Raw genomic sequence first — 18,306 nt, forward strand, 5'->3', positions numbered from 1 at the left:
AAGAGGCTGGAACTAATGGGTCAGGCAGTGATTAAAAGAATACAGTTTCCGTGTAATTATTTCGGGGCATAAGCTAAGCTAGCCGTGCAGGCGGCGGGATGCAGCTCCGCTGCTCTTATTTCAACACCCTGAGATCCCCTGCAAGCTCCCCAGAGCCTCGCTATACACTTTTCATAGAGCTGTGCCTGGATTTCTCCCTGGATCCCAAAGTGCCATTTGTTCATTTATCCATCGTATTGATCACTTTCCTCATTGTTGTGACCAAACACCTGACTATCATAGGGTAATTGGAAAGATGTGTTTACTTTGGCTCCAGGTTTGAAGTTGTACTCCATCATGGTGGGGAGCATGGTAGCAGGAGCACGACATAGCTGGTCACATGCATCCTCTGTCAAGAAACAGAGCGAGATGAACTCTGAGGTTAGCTTCCTGCTTCCCCCCTTTTTTTTAATCAGTCCAGGACCTCAGCTCACAGGATGGTGCCCCTCACATTCAGGATGAATCTTCCCTGCACAGTCAGAGCCCTCTGGAGAGTCAGTGGCAGAGGCAGAGGTGTGTCTCCTACGTGATTTCAAATCTGGTCAACTGGCAATGAACATTAACTATCTTATCCAGTAAATGTTTACAGAGCATAGATTTGATGGAAACAGAAACCAGCAGGGTGGACAAGGACAGACTGACTATGAGTCACTGTAAAAAGTAATTCATTTCTTGATAACAAGTGGAAAGTCGTGAAGAAGAAATGGCCCTGCCGGTGAGGTCTCGAAAATCCCCACGGATTGTTGTAGATGGGTAAAAAGGTGGACTTCTGTCTCTAGAGTGGAAGCAAAGCGTGCAGATTTAAGGCTTCACTTGCAGAGAGAAGCCTGTTAGCAGCACAAGGTTTGGCTTGTGTAGTGTGGTGGGGAGACTCTGAGAAGCCCATTTCTCATGCTCTCCAGCCAGGGCATCTTGTCATCTGCTCTCAGCTGTTGTGCTGAGGGTGGAGGAGGGGTTTTCACAGCTGTGTCTTCATGGTACATGGACTTTCCCATCCTCAGCCTGAGACACTGGTTTACACAGTAGGTTCAGACCCAGGAAGACAGGAACCTAAGAGACTTGCCACTGTCACCACAGACAGAATTCAGTCAAGGTCATGTGTTTCTTCTACACCAAGATTGGAGGTGTCTTTGTGAATGTCTGCTCAGGGCTAGGTGAGGGCAGGGGATCAATGCTGGCTGATAATGCGGGTGGGGGGGGGGCGGTAGCAGCGCTTTGGCAGCATGTCTGCCTTCTGGGAGCCTTGCATGCAACCTGTAGCAGAAACCTGTCCCCTGTCCCAGATCTTTCTTCCATTAGAATTTGTTATAAGAAAATCTAGACTTTCCCTCGATGGTATTATTTCTTTGTACCAATTATTTGTGTTAAGATTAACCAGCTTCTGGTGAGAGAAGAAAGGGAGTTCTGTTTTTCACTAGCTTGAGGAAGAAACATTATAACTTTCATGTTGTATATCTACTGGGAAAACTTTCTTCTGTAGGATAATTTGATGTAGGTAGAGAGGTCACTTTACCAATATGGCCAGAAACTAAAATCCCCTAAATAAATAGGTTTGTAGTTCTTTCTTATTTTTTTAAACAAACAAACAAACCATAAACTAGAACAAAATCAGGAAAATCTCTCTGCTACTTTTAAACTTTCAATAGCCTTGACCATAATCTGAATCATCAAAATCTGTTCCTTCTAGTTTGATCATAGTAGCAAATATGAATTTATCAAATATCCTCTGTCTCACCTTGATTTCTGTGTCCTAGAAACTTGTAGCTCTATACCTTCTCCAGTTAAAAACTAGACACAGTTATGTGTTTAAAGTAATGTAATTGTCTCCAAAACCCAGCACGAAGCCCACTTCCTCTAGGAAGCCTTCTGCGAATCAAGTGGTGATCAAGATGCTGGGACACACAATCAACTGACAGTCTGTTGTGGTCCAAGTTCTAAGTATATCTTGAAGTTACAGTGATAATAATAATAATAATAATAATAATAATAATAATAATAATAATAATAATAATAAATGTAACAATAGCAACTGTGCCTATGATGAACTCAGAGGCAAATGAATCACAAAACTAAGAAAGCTTAGATTTAAGTTCCAGGCTCTCTCACTTGCATAAATCCCCACTAAGGGACCTGAAAGGGGCTCCAGCAGTTTACATGGTTTCATGTTTTGTGAACATTGCCAAAGAAAAGCATTTTCACTAAAGTCTGAGGTCCACCATCTCTTTTCATGCCAACTTTCCTCTTTTCAATGTCATTTCTATTGCATGGCTGTGCAGTAGCCATTGCATATTCCCTGCACTACTAAGCAGAAGCTGAATGCATCAGTTCTGGAGTAATGGGCATACTTGTGACATCTAAGGAAGTTTCCATAGTCCTCTGGGCTAAGTCATCCAGTGTAAAGAAACAAGGACATCAGCAAGTGATGGGTACTGTTCCCTCAGAATGAACTGAAATTAATCACATCACAAGAAAATCTGAGTACTCTAAACTCTCTTAGCTCGTGTGTCGAGAGACTCTTGAGAGGGTTTTCCATATTAGACCACAGCCCTAAAAATGGATACCTCACTATAAATAACCAGTTGTAATGCTGAAGGAAACTTTTTTTCTGACCTATGTCAAAAATAAAAAAGTGAATTTGGCTAGCTAAGTTAGATATAGGGATGGGGCTGAGTTTGTATTTTTTTTGTTTTCCTGATTATTAATAGAAAAAAATTACAAAATTATTCCCATATGAAGGAACGACTGGAAGCATAAAAACAGAGGGAAATGCATTATGAAGGGACATCCAGCAGGTTATTAGCAAGAGCCTTACTCTGTAGGTCCTATAAAGTTGCACCATGATCTCGCTTGTCTTTCTGAATGAATAAGAACCTTTATTCTTAAGTTGGCACTCATAACTAGTACGTCATCCATATCAGGGTCTACACAACTGAACCTAGCCATGGCAGAAATGTGGGGTATAGAAGTTGTGGGCTTTTTCTCATTAGTCAATCATCTGGAAAGAGCTACAGATACTCTGTCCTAAAATGTTTTGCATCAATTGTGAGAGAATGGGTCTTGAGGCTTCTTCATCCTTAAATATCCATTCCTGTTTTTAACAAAGTTACTTTCAGTTCTAGTGGTTCTGGCAAACATTGTAGGTGTGGGAATGGCAGGGAGGATTGCAGGCTGCCTACCTCAGTTCCAAGAAGCTACTTGCTTTCTGAGATCAGAGTGAGGTTGCTGGTTCAAACTGCCCCATACCTTCAAGAAAAGTAAATCCCTTTTTTATGAATAGTTTTTGGGTTTCAGTGGGGTCCCCCTTCATGGATTATTAACTTTGGCTCGCTTGTGAAGGAAGACAGACCATCCTTGTTGTGGTGGTTTGAATGTGAAAAAGGCCCCCATAGGCTCAGAGGAAGTGGCACTATTAGGAAGTGTGGCCTTGTTGGAGGAAGTGTGTCGCTGGAGCTGGGCTTTGAGGTTTCAAGTGCTCAAGCCAGGCCAAGGGTCTCTTATTGTCTACTGCCTACGGTCAAGATGTAGAACTTTCCATAGCTCTAAAGCATCCAGGCTCTGTGCTGATGTCCATGACTTCAGTAACCACTGAAGGCCATGCAGAGGCCCAGGCTCTGGTCAGTCACCTGAGTTCATGATGGTGTTCGAGAGCCATGCTACTGCTAGGGCCGTCCTGATCTGATTGGTGTGTGCTTCCACCCAGGGCTGTGGTGATGTCCAGACCTGAGCAGTAGCATAGGGTCGTTTCTGTGTCTGTGGCCCTACTGCAGCCAGTGTTGATATCCATGGCTCCTGTTACTACCAAAGGCCGTGTAAATACCTGGGGTCTGTGCTACTGCCTGAGGCCTCGTTGGCATCTGAGGGTCATGCTCCAGGCAGAGCCATAGATTAGTGGCCTGTGTTGCCACATGGTCATGTCTGGGCTAGGGGTGCAGTGGAGGACCATATCTGGGTCTGTGACCCTACTGCAGCAAGGATCTGTGATGGTATCTGTGTCTCCTGTTACCATCTAAAGCCATGCCAATACCAGGGGTCTGGGCCACCACCTGGGGTCACGTTGATGTCTGAGGGTCACACTGCCACTAGGACCATGCCTGTCTGAGTGGCCTGCTCTGTCACATGGGGCCATGGTAACATCCAGGCCTGGGCTGCTGCCAAGGATCATGTCCATGGTCCTACTGCAGCTGGGGTCTGTGTTGATGTCTGTGGCTCACGTCACTATAGGCCACACAGATGCCTAGGCCACAATGGTGTCTGATGGCTGTGCTGCCAATGGGCCATGCCCATATAAGTGGCCTAAACTGTCACCAGGACCATGATGTCATCCAGGTCTTAGCTGCTGCTGAGGGCCATGTCTTGGTCCATGATCCTATGCAATTGGGGTCTATGTGGATGTCCATGGTCTGTGTTACACAGGGGCCCCACTGGAACCATGACTGTTGAAATCCAAGGGTTGTGCTGAGCTGGCCCCACCCTTTACTGGCTTTGCCCCTCACTGGACACTAGGATAGGAAAGCTGTTCTTGCCCCTCATGGGAGAACTGGTCCCTGCACTAGGGAGAGATCTCACCACAGGCATGGGAGATTTGGCTCTGGTGGCATGGGAGAACTGACTCTGTCCCTCACCTGAGGTAGGGTGGTCCCAGGGGCCTGGACTAACCAGCTCAGCTACTACACACGCCCACATCCTAGCCCTGGGGGTTGGCCCACCCTAACATCTACTCCATTTATGACCTTCTGGAGCACGTGATAGCCACAGGATTTCCATGACTCAGGGCAACAGCAGCACATCCAAGAGGATTTTCGGTGAGAGTTCATTGATGAGGTTATGCCAGAGGCCAGAGCCTTGACCAGACTAACGGCTCATTGCAATGTCCCCTCTAAGAGTTGCCATGGTCATGGTGTCTTTTCAAGCAATAGAAACCCTAAGTCAAAAGTTGGTACCAGGTATTGCTCTGTTAGGCCTGAAACTTTTGTTTGGAAGAATGTGGACTTTAGATTAGGAAAGCAGTTGAATGCTTTAAGCAGGTTTAATGGACCATACCAGTAGAAGCATGGGAGACAGTGGTGCTGAGGGTGATTTGGTTTCAGAGACCTAGAGATGATTCTTGTGATATTCTGGCAAAGACTGTGGCTGCTTTCTGCCTTTATTAAAGAAATTCGCCTAAGGCTAAAGTGGAGAGTTTTAGATTAACAACTTCAGCAGAGATCTCTAGACAGCCACGTATTGGATAAGTTGCTTGGTTATTAGTGGTCATGCTTATACAGATTTATAATGAAAAAGAGCAGAGCCAGGAGGCTGCACTCCTCCACGGCCTTTGCATCAGCTCCTACTTCTAGGTTCTTGCTCTGTTTGAGTTCCTGTCCTGGCTTCCTTCAGTGATGGACTACAGTGTGGAAGTGTAAGCCCTTTCTTTCCCAGTGGTCACGGTGTTTCATCGTAGCAATAGAAACCGTAACTAAGACACTTGTGTACCCATCTTCTAATGTAGAAGATAGGACTGACCTTATCAAATAGGACTTCCTCCCGTTGAGAACTGAAAGGAAAAAAAGAGAAGCCATTTATCTGAAAATGTTACCTCTATTGGTGATAACAAAAATCTTTATTTTCAGATCTTTATATGCTGTCTGAAAATATTAATGACTTCAATAGAGGTCAAGCCTACCTATCAGATGGAACATTTCTCTCCATGCTTTGACAAGGTGTCCCCAGTCCAACGAGTTCCCCCACCCCATTTCAGGGAAAGAATGAAGTTCATAGAAACCTTAGCTCTTTCCTGATGTGTTTCCCTTACTAGTTTAGCAGCAGCAGATGGTCAAGCATGAGAAGAGAAAATAGGAACTGGGCATGTTTACCCTTCTCCTCCTATCATTGCTTATAGCAGTCTAACTCATCAGAATTACAGTCCAGTTCTCCAGCAGATGAGGTAGGAGGTGAGGAATATCCAAACTCCCAAATCTATGTTACTAGTAACCTAGTGGTCCTTTTCATACCTTTATAACTGGATTCATCAGGATGAATCATTTGGAATTGTAACTGCACAAAATATCTAGAACCCCAGCAATGGGTAGCTTTCAGATTTCAGTCTCTTCCAACTGGTGTTTAACTGGGCTTGTTTATGTGAAGGGCACATAATGTACGAATGCCATGAAGAAGTAGCCTTCTTCACAGAGATAGCATAAGATGGCTAATGGCATGCTTGCTTACTTTGCTATTTCTTTTAAAGAAAATCATCTTTGTGTTCTCAGTTTCTCAATTATGAAATAAGTGGTAAGTCTGTGAGCCAGTTGCTGGTTTGTCTTTAGGTCCATCTCTGCATTTTTCCTTTCTCTTGGGAGAGTTTATTTCTCAGGGTCTCTTGTCACCTGACCTTTATGTGGGGTTAGCCATAGGAAGTCTTGACAGAAGGTAGGAGAGCAACAGAAAGGAAAGGCCAGATCTGTGCCCATACCACCCTGAGCATGCTTGCTCTCATAAGCCAAGTAGGGACGGGCCCGGTTAAGACTGGGATAGGAGATGTACTGACTGGAGTCTCCACCAGTACCTCAAATAGCCCTCCTCCATGGTCTTAATTCCTGTGTGACATCTTCATGACAGTTGTGACTGATTTTGGTTGGTTCCGGCTTTTGGACACTAGGCCTTATCTTTGCTCATTGGCCCTCCAGCCTTAGGTTGATGTCATCTTCTTGGTGTGCTAGTCTTGGAGCTGCCTCACAGCTGCAGCTCTCTCGGCATTCTGGTCACACACACAACTGTGCCCCTGTGTTCAATGCTGTATATTGGAAAGACATAAAGAGGTTTCTTTTTTCCTGGAGGTCCCCTGAATAATTATTAAAGATAACAAATCTAAAAGGAGGACCGAGCTAAGGTGTGTGCCTAATATTGTTCCAGACCACAGCAAGCGTCAACACTGACCTTCCTCATCAATGGTTCAGAGCGTATTGTGCATAGACATTTTTCTTTTGATCTTAGTGGTTAAAATATGACATCACTTAGAGAAATGTGAAATGGTCACATCTGCTAGGAAAGACTACCGAGTATATCTAGCTCATATGCAGTCTCCAGTTTCCATAGAAACCAGGCAGAGAAAATTTGTTAAAGAAAGCCTAGAAAATAGGTAGATTCAGGTCTCTATGATTATTTCTCAAACCCTTTAGCACACAAGCAGGCTGCTATTACTGTTATCTTATTGTCTACCTAGTATCATTTTTTTTTCTTGTAAGATCCGCAGACCCAGGTTCTTTTTTCTGTGGGGAAGCTGACACAAAGTGCAGGATTTCTCTGCTACAGCATCGTCCCTATCACAGCCTCAGTAGCAGTGATTTCCAGGCTACTGTCATTGTGCTTTCCTGCCACGGAGCTGGATAAACCCACCTCATTATCCCGTGGCTGCTCAAATGTTGTTTACTGTTTTCTGTTAAGACACAAGAGCAAATAACTCAAATATTATGTTAAGCAAAACTCTTGACTGCAGGGGGACCAATTGAAATCCCAATTACCATCCTGGCAGTGAGAGCTCAGCTGGAATGAAAAATATTAAATTTCCCTGTGTTGGAGTGGGGAAGCAGGAAAGATTCTTGGGTCATTTGATTACAAGCCAAATCTTCAAAATCCCTCTTTAGCCATCAGAGCTGGTGGCAGCAACAAGGGAGACAGCTCTGAGTCAGATCTGGCAGAATTTGAATCAATAACCAGGCAATCTTGCTTCAATTTCCAAGCAATTTTAAATCTTTCTCTTTCAAATGCCTCGAGGAGGACGGGATTGAGGGCTGGGAGGGAAATGCAAGCATTTAGAATACCAAGGTGAACTTCATTTTTCTGTCAAAAGATTCTTACATGTCCCTAGAGGTTTTCTCAGGACACCAGCAAGGCTGTATTGTCTTGGGCACCAGCAGAAGGACCCTCTGTCTTCCTCCAGCGTTTTCTATGGCTGAGTGCGTGCTTAGCTTAGCTGGTTAGAGCACAGAGAAAATAAAACTCAGGAAATAAGGACATAAGTGCCTGGATTTCAACATGGCGGGCAGAATGACAGATTAGATAGAGCTGTGGGCTTGCTATCAGAGGCGCGGGGACAATCTCTGCTGCCACTTTCAAGCTGTGTGACCCTGAATAAATCATTTCATTCATTTGTTTGTTTTCCTTGAGTGACTTGAGAGAGAGTGCATGGCTCAGCACAAATACTGGCAGAAATCAGAAAGGCTTGCTTGGAGAGCACATGATGCCCACACAAACATCAGAACACTGGCAAGACGGTGCTGAGAACAGTAGTAACAATGAGAGTGTGGAAACAACCCGTGAAAGCCTTTCCTTATGGGCTGCCTACGGAAGAGGGTGAGAGGGAGCTGATTTCTTTCTTTCTTTCTTTCTTTCTTTCTTTCTTTCTTTCTTTCTTTCTTTCTTTCTTTCTTTCTTTCTTTCTTTTTTCAATGGCGTTGAAGCGAATGCTAAGTCAGAACCACAAAATCTGTATCTACTGGGTGGCCTCTCTGCAGCCTCCCTGAGGCTGAGTTGCTATTGGCCATCTTTAATTGTGTCCATGCTTTCTGGAGTTACAGATAAAAATGCTGGATGTAGCTGAAGTCTTTGAAGGCGTTCGGAAGTTTCTCTGTGTTCCTCTTTCCTTGCAGTAACCCAAAAGCCAAAAGCTCTCTCACTGGACTTTTGTTTTTAAAGAAAGACACATCTGCTTTATGACTGAGTTAAAAATATAGAACCTCACATGGAATCCAGGAGTGAAGACTCCACCAGGCTGATCTTTGTTGCTATGACAGCCAGACGGCCATTTAACCCACTCCAAGAAGAGTCATCCCAAAGGGGGCAAGGTGAATCTCAAATGTGCTATCATTTATGTTCCTTCATGGGGAAGATCTCTGCGATTGCCAGTGAGCTCATCCTCCCAACAGGCCTAGCAGGCAGATCAATACTATCAGCCCCTTTAGTGTGCAGTGTTATTCCCCACCTTCAGGCTCGTTATCTACCAGCCAGTTATTCCGTCTTTAAAGACCTGTCAGTGCCTTGTTGTAGCAATGCCCGCTTTATGGTTGTGACTTTGTGTTATCCAGAAAACACTAAAACTGTTCAGACAAAATCAAGTGAGATCAGAACTCAGGTAGGTGACATAAGAAATACTGGGATGCTGAATAACATCAGAATTTAAGGAGTCTATGCAAGGTGCCTCAGGCAGCAAGCCAGGGAACTAACTAGACCACCTGCCTGTTTGCCCAATGACTGTGAAGCATCCCTTCTTTCTGAGATCCTGCCCTAACTTTAGTTTCTTGCTCTCTTTTCTCTTTTACAGAATTGTTGGGTGAAATGAGACTTATTTTTTAGAAGAAAATGCAGTAGAAGTGAAAATGGTGTACATCAAAGCAACAGAAGAAAAGGAGCACCATTCAGGTCATAGTGCAAACAGAGGGACTCCATAATCTGTTTAGATGAATGCTTTAAAAGACACTCAAGTTGAGCTGAGCATGGTGGGGCAGACCTGTGAGTACATCAGTCCCAAGGTAGAGGTATCTCTCTATGAGTCCATCCTGGAAGTGAATATCCAGGGTCTCTATTAGAGTCCGTGGGCTCCATCCAGTGTTAAAGCCCTTCTTTCTGGATAATTGTGGCTGGGGAGTTAAAGGTGCCGAGGTCAAAGGACACAGTAGGACCTTTGTCTAGGCAACGATGGGGACCACAATGGGGTCGGAGGAAAGAACTGAATTCTGCCGATAATTCCAAATATCAAGTGCTAACATGGTATCAGAGAGATCAGACCAGTTGTGCTCCTGGAAAAACTCTACGTTCCCAGTGAGTAGCTTGGATACAAGTAGATAGTCCGAGCCTGGTGTAGAGCTGGCTCGGGCTGGGAATCAGGACACTGGCAATGAGCTCTCTTTTCCCTGCAGAGTAATTGTTTTATGAGATAGGATCTCATGATGTTGCTCAGGTCTTCTGAACTAAGTAGGCCTCCTGCACTACCCCCACCCCTAAGTTCTGCTACTACTACTGGGCTATTTGTGTGCCTGGCCAGAGAAATACTTTTTTTTAGATGCTCAAACCACAATATATAAGATTCGAGACCAGCCTGGTCTACAGAGCTAGTTCCAGGACAGGCTCCAAAGCCACTGAATTTAGAATGCTAAGCACACACCCTATCACTGAGTTGATCTCTTGATCTTAGCATCTATCTATCTATCTATCTATCTATCTATCTATCTATCTATCTATCTATCTATCTATCTATCTATCTATCCATCCATCCATCTATCTATATATCTATTTTTTAACATTTTAGAGTGATTAGATAAAGCATAGGTGTAGGAATAGTACCATAGCTTAACTGGTAGACTGCATCCCTGACCTACTTGAGTGCTGGGTTCAAGTCCCAGCCTATATATGCTTGGGATGGTGGTACACAGCTATAATCCTAGCACTTGAGGAAAGTAGACAGGTCAGGTTAGTCACCCTCGGCTACCCAGAAAATTTAAGCCCAGCACAGGCTTTGTAATACCCTTTATGAAAAACGACAAAAATGAATGCGCTAACAATTGTTCTAATTTTGAAAAATCATTTAAAGTAACATCTTAAGACGTGGCACCTGAGGATGTCTGAAAATTCTGTTGGTAAAAAAGTCACAGGTCCTGTGGCTGGTTGTCTTCATTCTTAATCAAAGAAAATACTAATCTTCAGCTACAACAGAGGTTGTCAAAATTTTTCTGTAAAAGTCCTGATCATAAACAGTTTGGGCTTCATGAGCCATATGGTCTCTGTCAGCAAATTTTCAACTCTTTTGATGCATGTGAAAGCAGTCACAGATAATATGTAAATGAATGGGCATAACTATATTTTAATAAAGGTTTATTATGGACAGTCAAATTAAATTCCATATAATTTTCATATGTCCTGAAATACTATTTTTTAATTGTATTTTTCATCCATTTAAAAATATAAAAAAATATTCATGGCTCACAGGCTAGAAAAAAAGTAGGTGCTGAGGAGCCAGTTTTGGTTTGTGGGCCATAGTGTGCTGACCAGTGAGTCAGAGTGAGTCAGCACAAAGCAATCTTTAGACACCATCTAGATTTGAGAGATGCTGTCCCAGAGGAAATGGAACTTGGTAGAACCCAGAGAATGAAGCTTAGTCTAGCACAGGTCCAGATTCAGGACTGACTTAGCGTAGAGAATTAAGGCTGAAGGAAGGCCCAGGGCCTCCAGGAGAGCTGGTAACATAGACTCAATACCCACTACATGATGAGCAAAGGTCCCCAGGGACACTCACTGCTACAGCAACGACCATCACTCCTCTTAGTAACTGGTTTTTCTTTGGTGATGAGCATATAGCTTGGCACATAGAAAGTATTCAGATACCGTCCATTAGCTAAATGACTGTAAGCTATCCAAGGCTTTGTAGTGGGATCTACAGGAGCTAAGGACAAAGGCTGGAAGAGTTGTTACTACCCGGCAGTACTTCTCTCCTGAGTGGGGTGATGCCTGCAAATCAGAGTCCATGACTCTAAGTTCCAGTCAACATGCTGGAAGCCAGTCATAAAGGCATCAGTGTGTTTTCACCATGCTCCTTCCTTTGTCCAGACACAAAATGGTATAAATCCTAGTCTCCTGCTTTCAATAAGATCATATGACAGAATTCTGCCCAAATATAGTATTGAAGAAAGTAATATACAACATTGCCAGTCTTGGCTCTTAGCAAGTCTCAAAATTTTCCATTTATTTTCACTTTTCTCCATGTTCCTCATAGAATGGGGTCCAACATATTTGATATTAGAGCCACATGATGGTAGGGGTAGGAACCCCAGAATGGCCATCTTGATTGAAGTTGAGAAGTCTTGCCAGACCTGAGAAAGGTTTTAAGTTGCTGAAGTTCCTTTTAACACCTACCTGAGAATGCACAGCATTCTCAAGGTCAGAGGGAATTTACCTTTCTTAAACTCTCTTTGAGTTCTCTAGACTAGGCCTGGAGGCACAAATTCAAGTACAAGTGGTGACTTAGGAGGTGTAGGAAGTACCAGCAGGATGGTAGAGAGGACACTGGAATGGGAGGTGCTAGAAAGGGTGTTTACAGAGCCAGCTACTTCCCACTGAAGCTTAATCTGGAGTAGAAAGTGTACTTTAGAGTTCTTCCATCGAAGGGGCTGAGGCCAGTGTAGAGTATATCATCCTGCCAGTCAGTCATTGATGCAGGGCCACTGGGAATCAGGGCTTTAATATCCCAGCCCAAGAGGTTAAGGGTACTTGGGCTAGGCAGATGGGGAAGAGGCCCACAGGGCCGTTGGAACTGGACTGGAAGACACAACTTAATTGTGATGCCCCAAGAACATGGGCGGGGATCAGCAGCATCTTTATAAATTATTTAAAAAACCCACAACTGTGTTTCTGTGGCAGCTCGGTTCACCATGGCTGGCTCTGACTTACTCGGTTGACCCCTCCACTGACAGAAACAGTTTTTTTCCTGATAGAAAGACAGTTATGGTAATGACCACAAAGAGCATCAGAACATAGCCTTGCTGCACTTGCAGTGTTTTCTCTCTTTGGGCTTCTCAAGTGTTCTTTGTCTCAGTTTGCCTGCCGGTAAAATTCAAGGGGCTGCATGACCATGATCTAGCTCTTCTGTCCTCTCCCAACTCTAAGATTGTAACTCCAGCATCTTCCAGCTTGAACCCTGGCCTGTGTGACTGTTAGTGAGAGCCTTCACAGTTACTGGGGTCAGGAGGAAGCGTCAGACCAGAGCAGAGAAGGGAGCTCCTGCGTGAGAAAATTTCTGGGGACTAGAGGTAGGATGTTTTGAACAAGAAACGGGAAGTTAGCGGGAACATTAGTTGAATGTTTTTGAGAACACTCAACTGGGGTCTAAACCTTGATAATCTTATTAATATTTCATGGACCATAAGATAGAAATTTGAGGGAGAATGCAGATTATAATATAATTTTAATTTCTGTATTTAGTGTGCTGGGTTAAGGGAACTCTTGGCTAGTTCTAAGGTAGCCTCAGGATAAGATGGGAAGCCCTGAACTGGGAATCTGATAGTATTCTCAATTGATAGTGCAGTTGGCTTCATGCTATCTTGGTTTTTAGCCCCTTGGAGTCCTAGTAACAAGACAAAGGACAAAGGATGGAGACTAGATGCTCTCTAAGTTCCAGCTAAGCTTGAATATTCTATATGTTTAAAAATCAAACCTCCAAGCTATGCAGCAGAAGGAAAGAGGGTGGAGTCTTAATGATATCACTTCACTTCCTTTCTGTTTAAATCCCAGGTCCTTAGTTACGTGACAAGGGTCATCTATTTAGTACATCGGTCAGCTGGGAGCGGACTTTGCTTAGCTCAGAGCCTTTTTTCCTGAGTAATTTCCTCCATCCCAGAGGAGACAATGAACACGAGCAGCCTTGTGAGATCTAATGCTCCTGACCACACAGATGGTTAAACTAATTAACAACCCTCGGATGCGTTCTTCCTTAGATACTGGTTTAAAATTGAGGAACTTAAATGGTGCTTGCCTTGTCCCTTGGAGTGGATGTCCTATGTAAGGATGAGCCTCCAATCCTGTCTTCGGTAAGGGATGCATAGATGTTGTTTGACTAACTGGGAAGTTGAGTGTAGAGTTAAGTATACCCCGCTTATGCAGAGCTATGACTCAAGACTCCCCCCCCCCCCCCTTTCTTCACATGTTTCCATGTCCTCACTTCTCAGAGTTGCTCTTTAACTTGCTAGGATTTCTTCTCACCACTTCACGATGTTTTCCTGTTTACTGGCATTTTTCTCAGAGCTCTCTATTCTGTTCCATTGATCACTCACTTTGCTTCTGTGTAGTTTAAAATTAAAGATTTATTTTTAACTTTAATTATAAGTATGGGTATATACATATGAGTGTAGGCTCCTACAGAGGCCAGAGAAGTTGGATCCCTTGGAACTAGTGTTACAGGAACTTGTGAGACACCTCACAGTGCTGGGAACTGAATTTGGGTCCCCCGCAACAGCAGAAAACACCCCTAACCACTGAGCCATCTACCCAACCTTGTTTTTGTATCTTTATATAAATATTTTGAGCTGGGCAGTGGTTGTACACATCTTTAATCCTAGCACTTGGGAAGTAGAGGCAGGCATATCTGGAGGTCAATCAATTGTCTTTTGTTTTTGTCCACAACCACAGCTTTAAAACACCAGGCATGGCCTTACTGAAAACCCAAAACTTTAATTGGGTTATTAGGGAAAGGGTTTTGCCTCTGCTAGACACGACAGGTCTGGTCAGTCCTGTCTTGGCTCTCCCACACAGGGACCAGGTCTGGAGACATAGAGCTCAGGTGAGAGTACTTCTCAGGCCCTTGTGCCAACCTTTTCTCCATCCCTCTGTCACCGTTCCTTCCTGGCTCCAGGCTGGGGGGAAGGAGAGCTAAAAGTGGGTCCAATCTGAAGTCTTGCCCCTACCCCAGCTGCCTGGGTAGGAAGTAGCACCTTTTGGGGGAAAGGGTTAGGAAATGAAAGACTGGACCCTGCATGTTTGGGGGTTGATGGAAGTAGGGGAGAGATTAATGGTAAAGGAACTTACAACACTAAAAATAAAAAAATATCCTTTGTGAACAAAAAGTGCACTGGAGAAGTGAAGCTATGTCTCTTTATGGCTCATATGTGACCTCACACACTGTATGGTACTCATGCAATATAGCACGTCATGTGGCGTCTGCGTCTTTTTCCTCCACTCTGTGTCAGAAGAGCATACCTCTCAAAGACTCTAAGCACTTAATTCTTATCTCATGCCTTTTGTCAACAGGAAACTTGAGCTAAGACAGGTAGCATTGGGGAAACCAGCAACAGCAATGACAACAAAAACCCGCTAGACCTGACCCTTCACACCAGAATTGTCCTTTGACAGTCTGACCTTAGTTCTCATTGAATGTTTACCTGCAAGGCAATGCAGGTACGTGTGGAGGCCAGAGGTTGATGTCTGCATGCTGTCTTCAGGTACTTCTCCACTTTATATTTTGAGACCTTGCTTCTCACTGAACCTGTAGCTTAGCATTTCAGTCAGACTGTTCCACCCACCCCCATTCTCTTACCCTGGGATTACAGGCAAGTACCCCCCAATTTTTATTGTGTGCTAGAGAGCTGAATGCAGATGTTCACACTTGTGTAGCAAGCACATAACCCATGACTCTCAGCCTCTTTCCTCTTTTTCCAAGTGTTTGTCTGTTCCATCTTGAGTTCTCTCTAAACTGGCTGTTGGTTAACACTCCATTCAACTACATTGCTGAGAACTGAATGCCACATACAATAAAAAGTATCATTTCTAAAAAAAAAAAAAATCATAATCTGGGGTCATTTCTTCCTTTGATTTGGAAGGTAAGGAAATCTGGATATGATACAGACTACTGCATCAAAAACATTCTGTTGCCGGGCGGTGGTGGCGCACGCCTTTAATCCCAGCACTTGGGAGGCAGAGGCAGGCGGATCTCTGTGAGTTCGAGGCCAGCCTGGTCTACAAGAGCTAGTGCCAGGACAGGCTCCAAAACTCCAGAGAAACCCTGTCTCGAAAAACTAAAAAACAAAACAAAAACAAAAACAAACAAAAAAAAAACCCCATTCTGTTCTGCACTATCTTATTTGACCCTAGCAACCACTGGGCCATGCAGATGATTATCTTATGTCAGGTACACAGCTAGTTCAACGGTTTTGAGTGCCTTCACTATCTCATTAATCTGATAAGTGGGCTCATTAACATTTGAATCCATCTCCAAAATTCCTGTAATGCCAGACCCTCAAAACATTTAGCAGTTGTGACGGTTTGAATAAGAAGCCCCCAGAGACTCATATATTTGAATGCATAGTCATTAGGGAGTGATGACGCTTGACAGGGATTAGGAGGTGTGGCCTTGTTGGAGGAAGTGTATCTTCTGAGGTGGAATTTGGAGTTTCAAATGCTCAGGTCAGGCACAGTGTCTTTTGCTTTTCCTTCTGCTTGATGATTTGGATACAGAACTCTCAGCTACTTCTCCAGCATCATGTCTGCCTGTGTGCTGCCTGCTTTCTGCCATGATAATAGACTAAACCTCTGAACTATAGGCCAGCCCCAATGAAATGTTTTTCTTTATAGAAGTATAATATGCAGATTTTTCTGTCCTGCTTACCAGCTCCCAAATAACCATACAGAGACTTCTTATTAGTTAGGATAGCTTGGCCAATAGCTTAGGCTTGTTTCTAACTAGCTCTTGCAACTTAAATTAATCCATATCTTTTAATCTATGTTTAAGTGGCTCATTACCTTTACTTTGTAATGCCCATGCTGCTTGCTCTGCATCTTGATGTCTCTCTGTAACACTACCCTTTTTTCCAGCATCCTCTGTACCTGGAAATCCTGCCTAGGTATTGGCCATTAAGATTTTTATTAAACCAGAGTGACCTCTTCACAGTGTACAAAAAGGTTATTCCACAACGTAAGAGTTACTGTGGTCATGATGTCTCTTCACAGCAATAAAACACTAAGACAATTAAATAATACAGGGACTAGGGACAAGCTTCTGTCATGGCTCACACTAACTGTTCCAAAAGTCTGTGCAAAGAAACCCAGAGAGGCCCTTGTATGAGGCCGTGAAGGTGAAGCCTGTATTTCATTAGTGACCCCAAGATGTTGGAGATGCCAGAATTTTGGGATACCTTCCAAGGAGAGCTGCTAACAGGGTGTGGAATGAGAGAGAGAGAGAGAGAGAGAGAGAGAGAGAGAGAGAGAGAGAGAGAGAGAGAGAGGTGTGTTTCATTCACAAAGCATAAAGGAGTTTGAGATCTGAAGAGTGCTTTGACATCAGACATAGATGCAGAGTTTGTGGTTCACCCAGCATGGCTGACACCATCAGAAAGAATGACAAACTAGCTTATCATCATCCACCCAAGACACTGCACTATGGCTACTGAGTCCAACAGGTGCCTCACATGTGGGAAACAGTAAATAACATCTGACTGTGTGCTACAATCAGGGTAACTAAACAAAGATAAAGAGATCTTCAGGGTAAACACTGGGCAACTGTATCCAGCTAGAGAAGCAGGAATCCGTGTATCTGAGAAACCTAATATATCCAACGAGATAAGACTCACCCACAGAATAGTGAGGGAAAATAAATCAGAGTTATAAGTGTGGCAGCAGTGCCACAAACTGGGTTATACATGGGAAAACTATCAAGGGAGAAGTAAAAGAAAAACAAAACTACACTTGGCCTTCTAACCCTTGCAATAACTCTATTATGACTCTTGCTGTGTGGCCATCCATGGGCTTACCTTATCTTTCAGGTGCTTCTTCAAAGCATTATCCTGACTAGGAGGGATGACAGAAGATAAACAGTCGTGCCACTTGTCATCTGAGCAAGAAACGTTAGCAATCGAGAGCTCTGTGCAGCTCAATCGATATCACCGGGCTGTGCCCGCTGATGGGTTTTCGTCTAGTCGTTTCTCAGAGGCAGAGCACTTCCCATGGAGAGGCAGTTAAGACATCTTGTTTGCTCTCCCCTCCATTGCTAATGCTATGTTTCCCTCATCTCCTAAATGAACCACAGATGGTCCCTCACTTACAGTGGTTCCTCTTACAATGTTTTGGCTTCACAAAAGTGCAAAAGCCCTATGTGTGCAGTAGAAGCTGAACTTTGAAGTTTGATCTCTTCCTGGGCTGGTGGCATGACACTCTCATGAGATGCCGGGCAGCGGTACTGGGCTATGGCTCCCAGTTAGCCATGAGATCACGAGAGCAAACAACTGACCCTCTGCGGTGTTATGTGTTGCTAAGCTGTGCTGTTTGCCTGGTTAGTTGCATTAATGCACTCCCCATTTACAATATTTTCAGCGTACAACAGAGTAAGAGGGACATCTGTGGTGTCATAACCCAGCTCATTTCTCTACCCCTTCCTCTCCCCCCCCCCACTCTTTACATTGTTGATAGAGCTACCTTCAGTGACACATCTTAGTGTGGAAAATTACATCAACATCCCCATGTTTTAGCCCCCTTTACCCCTTGGAAAGCTTAAATTTTATAATTTCTTCTGAAAGGTGGAGGGAGGAAAATACTCTTCACCTTTTGGTTTTGAGCTTGATCATGTGATCGCAGTCATCCAATAAGGTGGAATGAATGTGCCGATGTGCCTGCTCCAAGCCCTGGGGTGTAAGAAGCTGGTGGCATTTCCTCTTACTCCTTCTCACTTCTTGCTAGGAAAGAGGCACACCTAGCCCAGCTGCCATCCCCACCACAAAGACACCCTGCTTACTGTTTCAATTGCCTATTCCTGACCCCGCT

The 18,306-nt window shown here is 44.0% G+C and overlaps 1 protein-coding gene across 1 annotated transcript in view; it reads left to right on the top strand.

Moving 5' to 3' along the window:
* Ces5a (carboxylesterase 5A) overlaps window positions 1-18,306 on the top strand; it is a 280,153-nt gene that overhangs the window by 105,518 nt on the left and 156,329 nt on the right. The window contains exons 5-9 of the mRNA XM_026778600.1: window positions 8,710-8,858; window positions 9,335-9,522; window positions 13,497-13,589; window positions 14,806-14,996; window positions 17,313-17,503. The gene's annotated coding sequence lies outside the window, so the exon portion shown is untranslated. The remainder of the gene's footprint in view (window positions 1-8,709; window positions 8,859-9,334; window positions 9,523-13,496; window positions 13,590-14,805; window positions 14,997-17,312; window positions 17,504-18,306) is intronic.

The sequence above is a fragment of the Microtus ochrogaster genome, chromosome 4 (assembly GCF_000317375.1).
Source record: "Microtus ochrogaster isolate Prairie Vole_2 chromosome 4, MicOch1.0, whole genome shotgun sequence".
In the NCBI taxonomy this organism is placed as follows: domain Eukaryota; kingdom Metazoa; phylum Chordata; class Mammalia; order Rodentia; family Cricetidae; genus Microtus; species Microtus ochrogaster.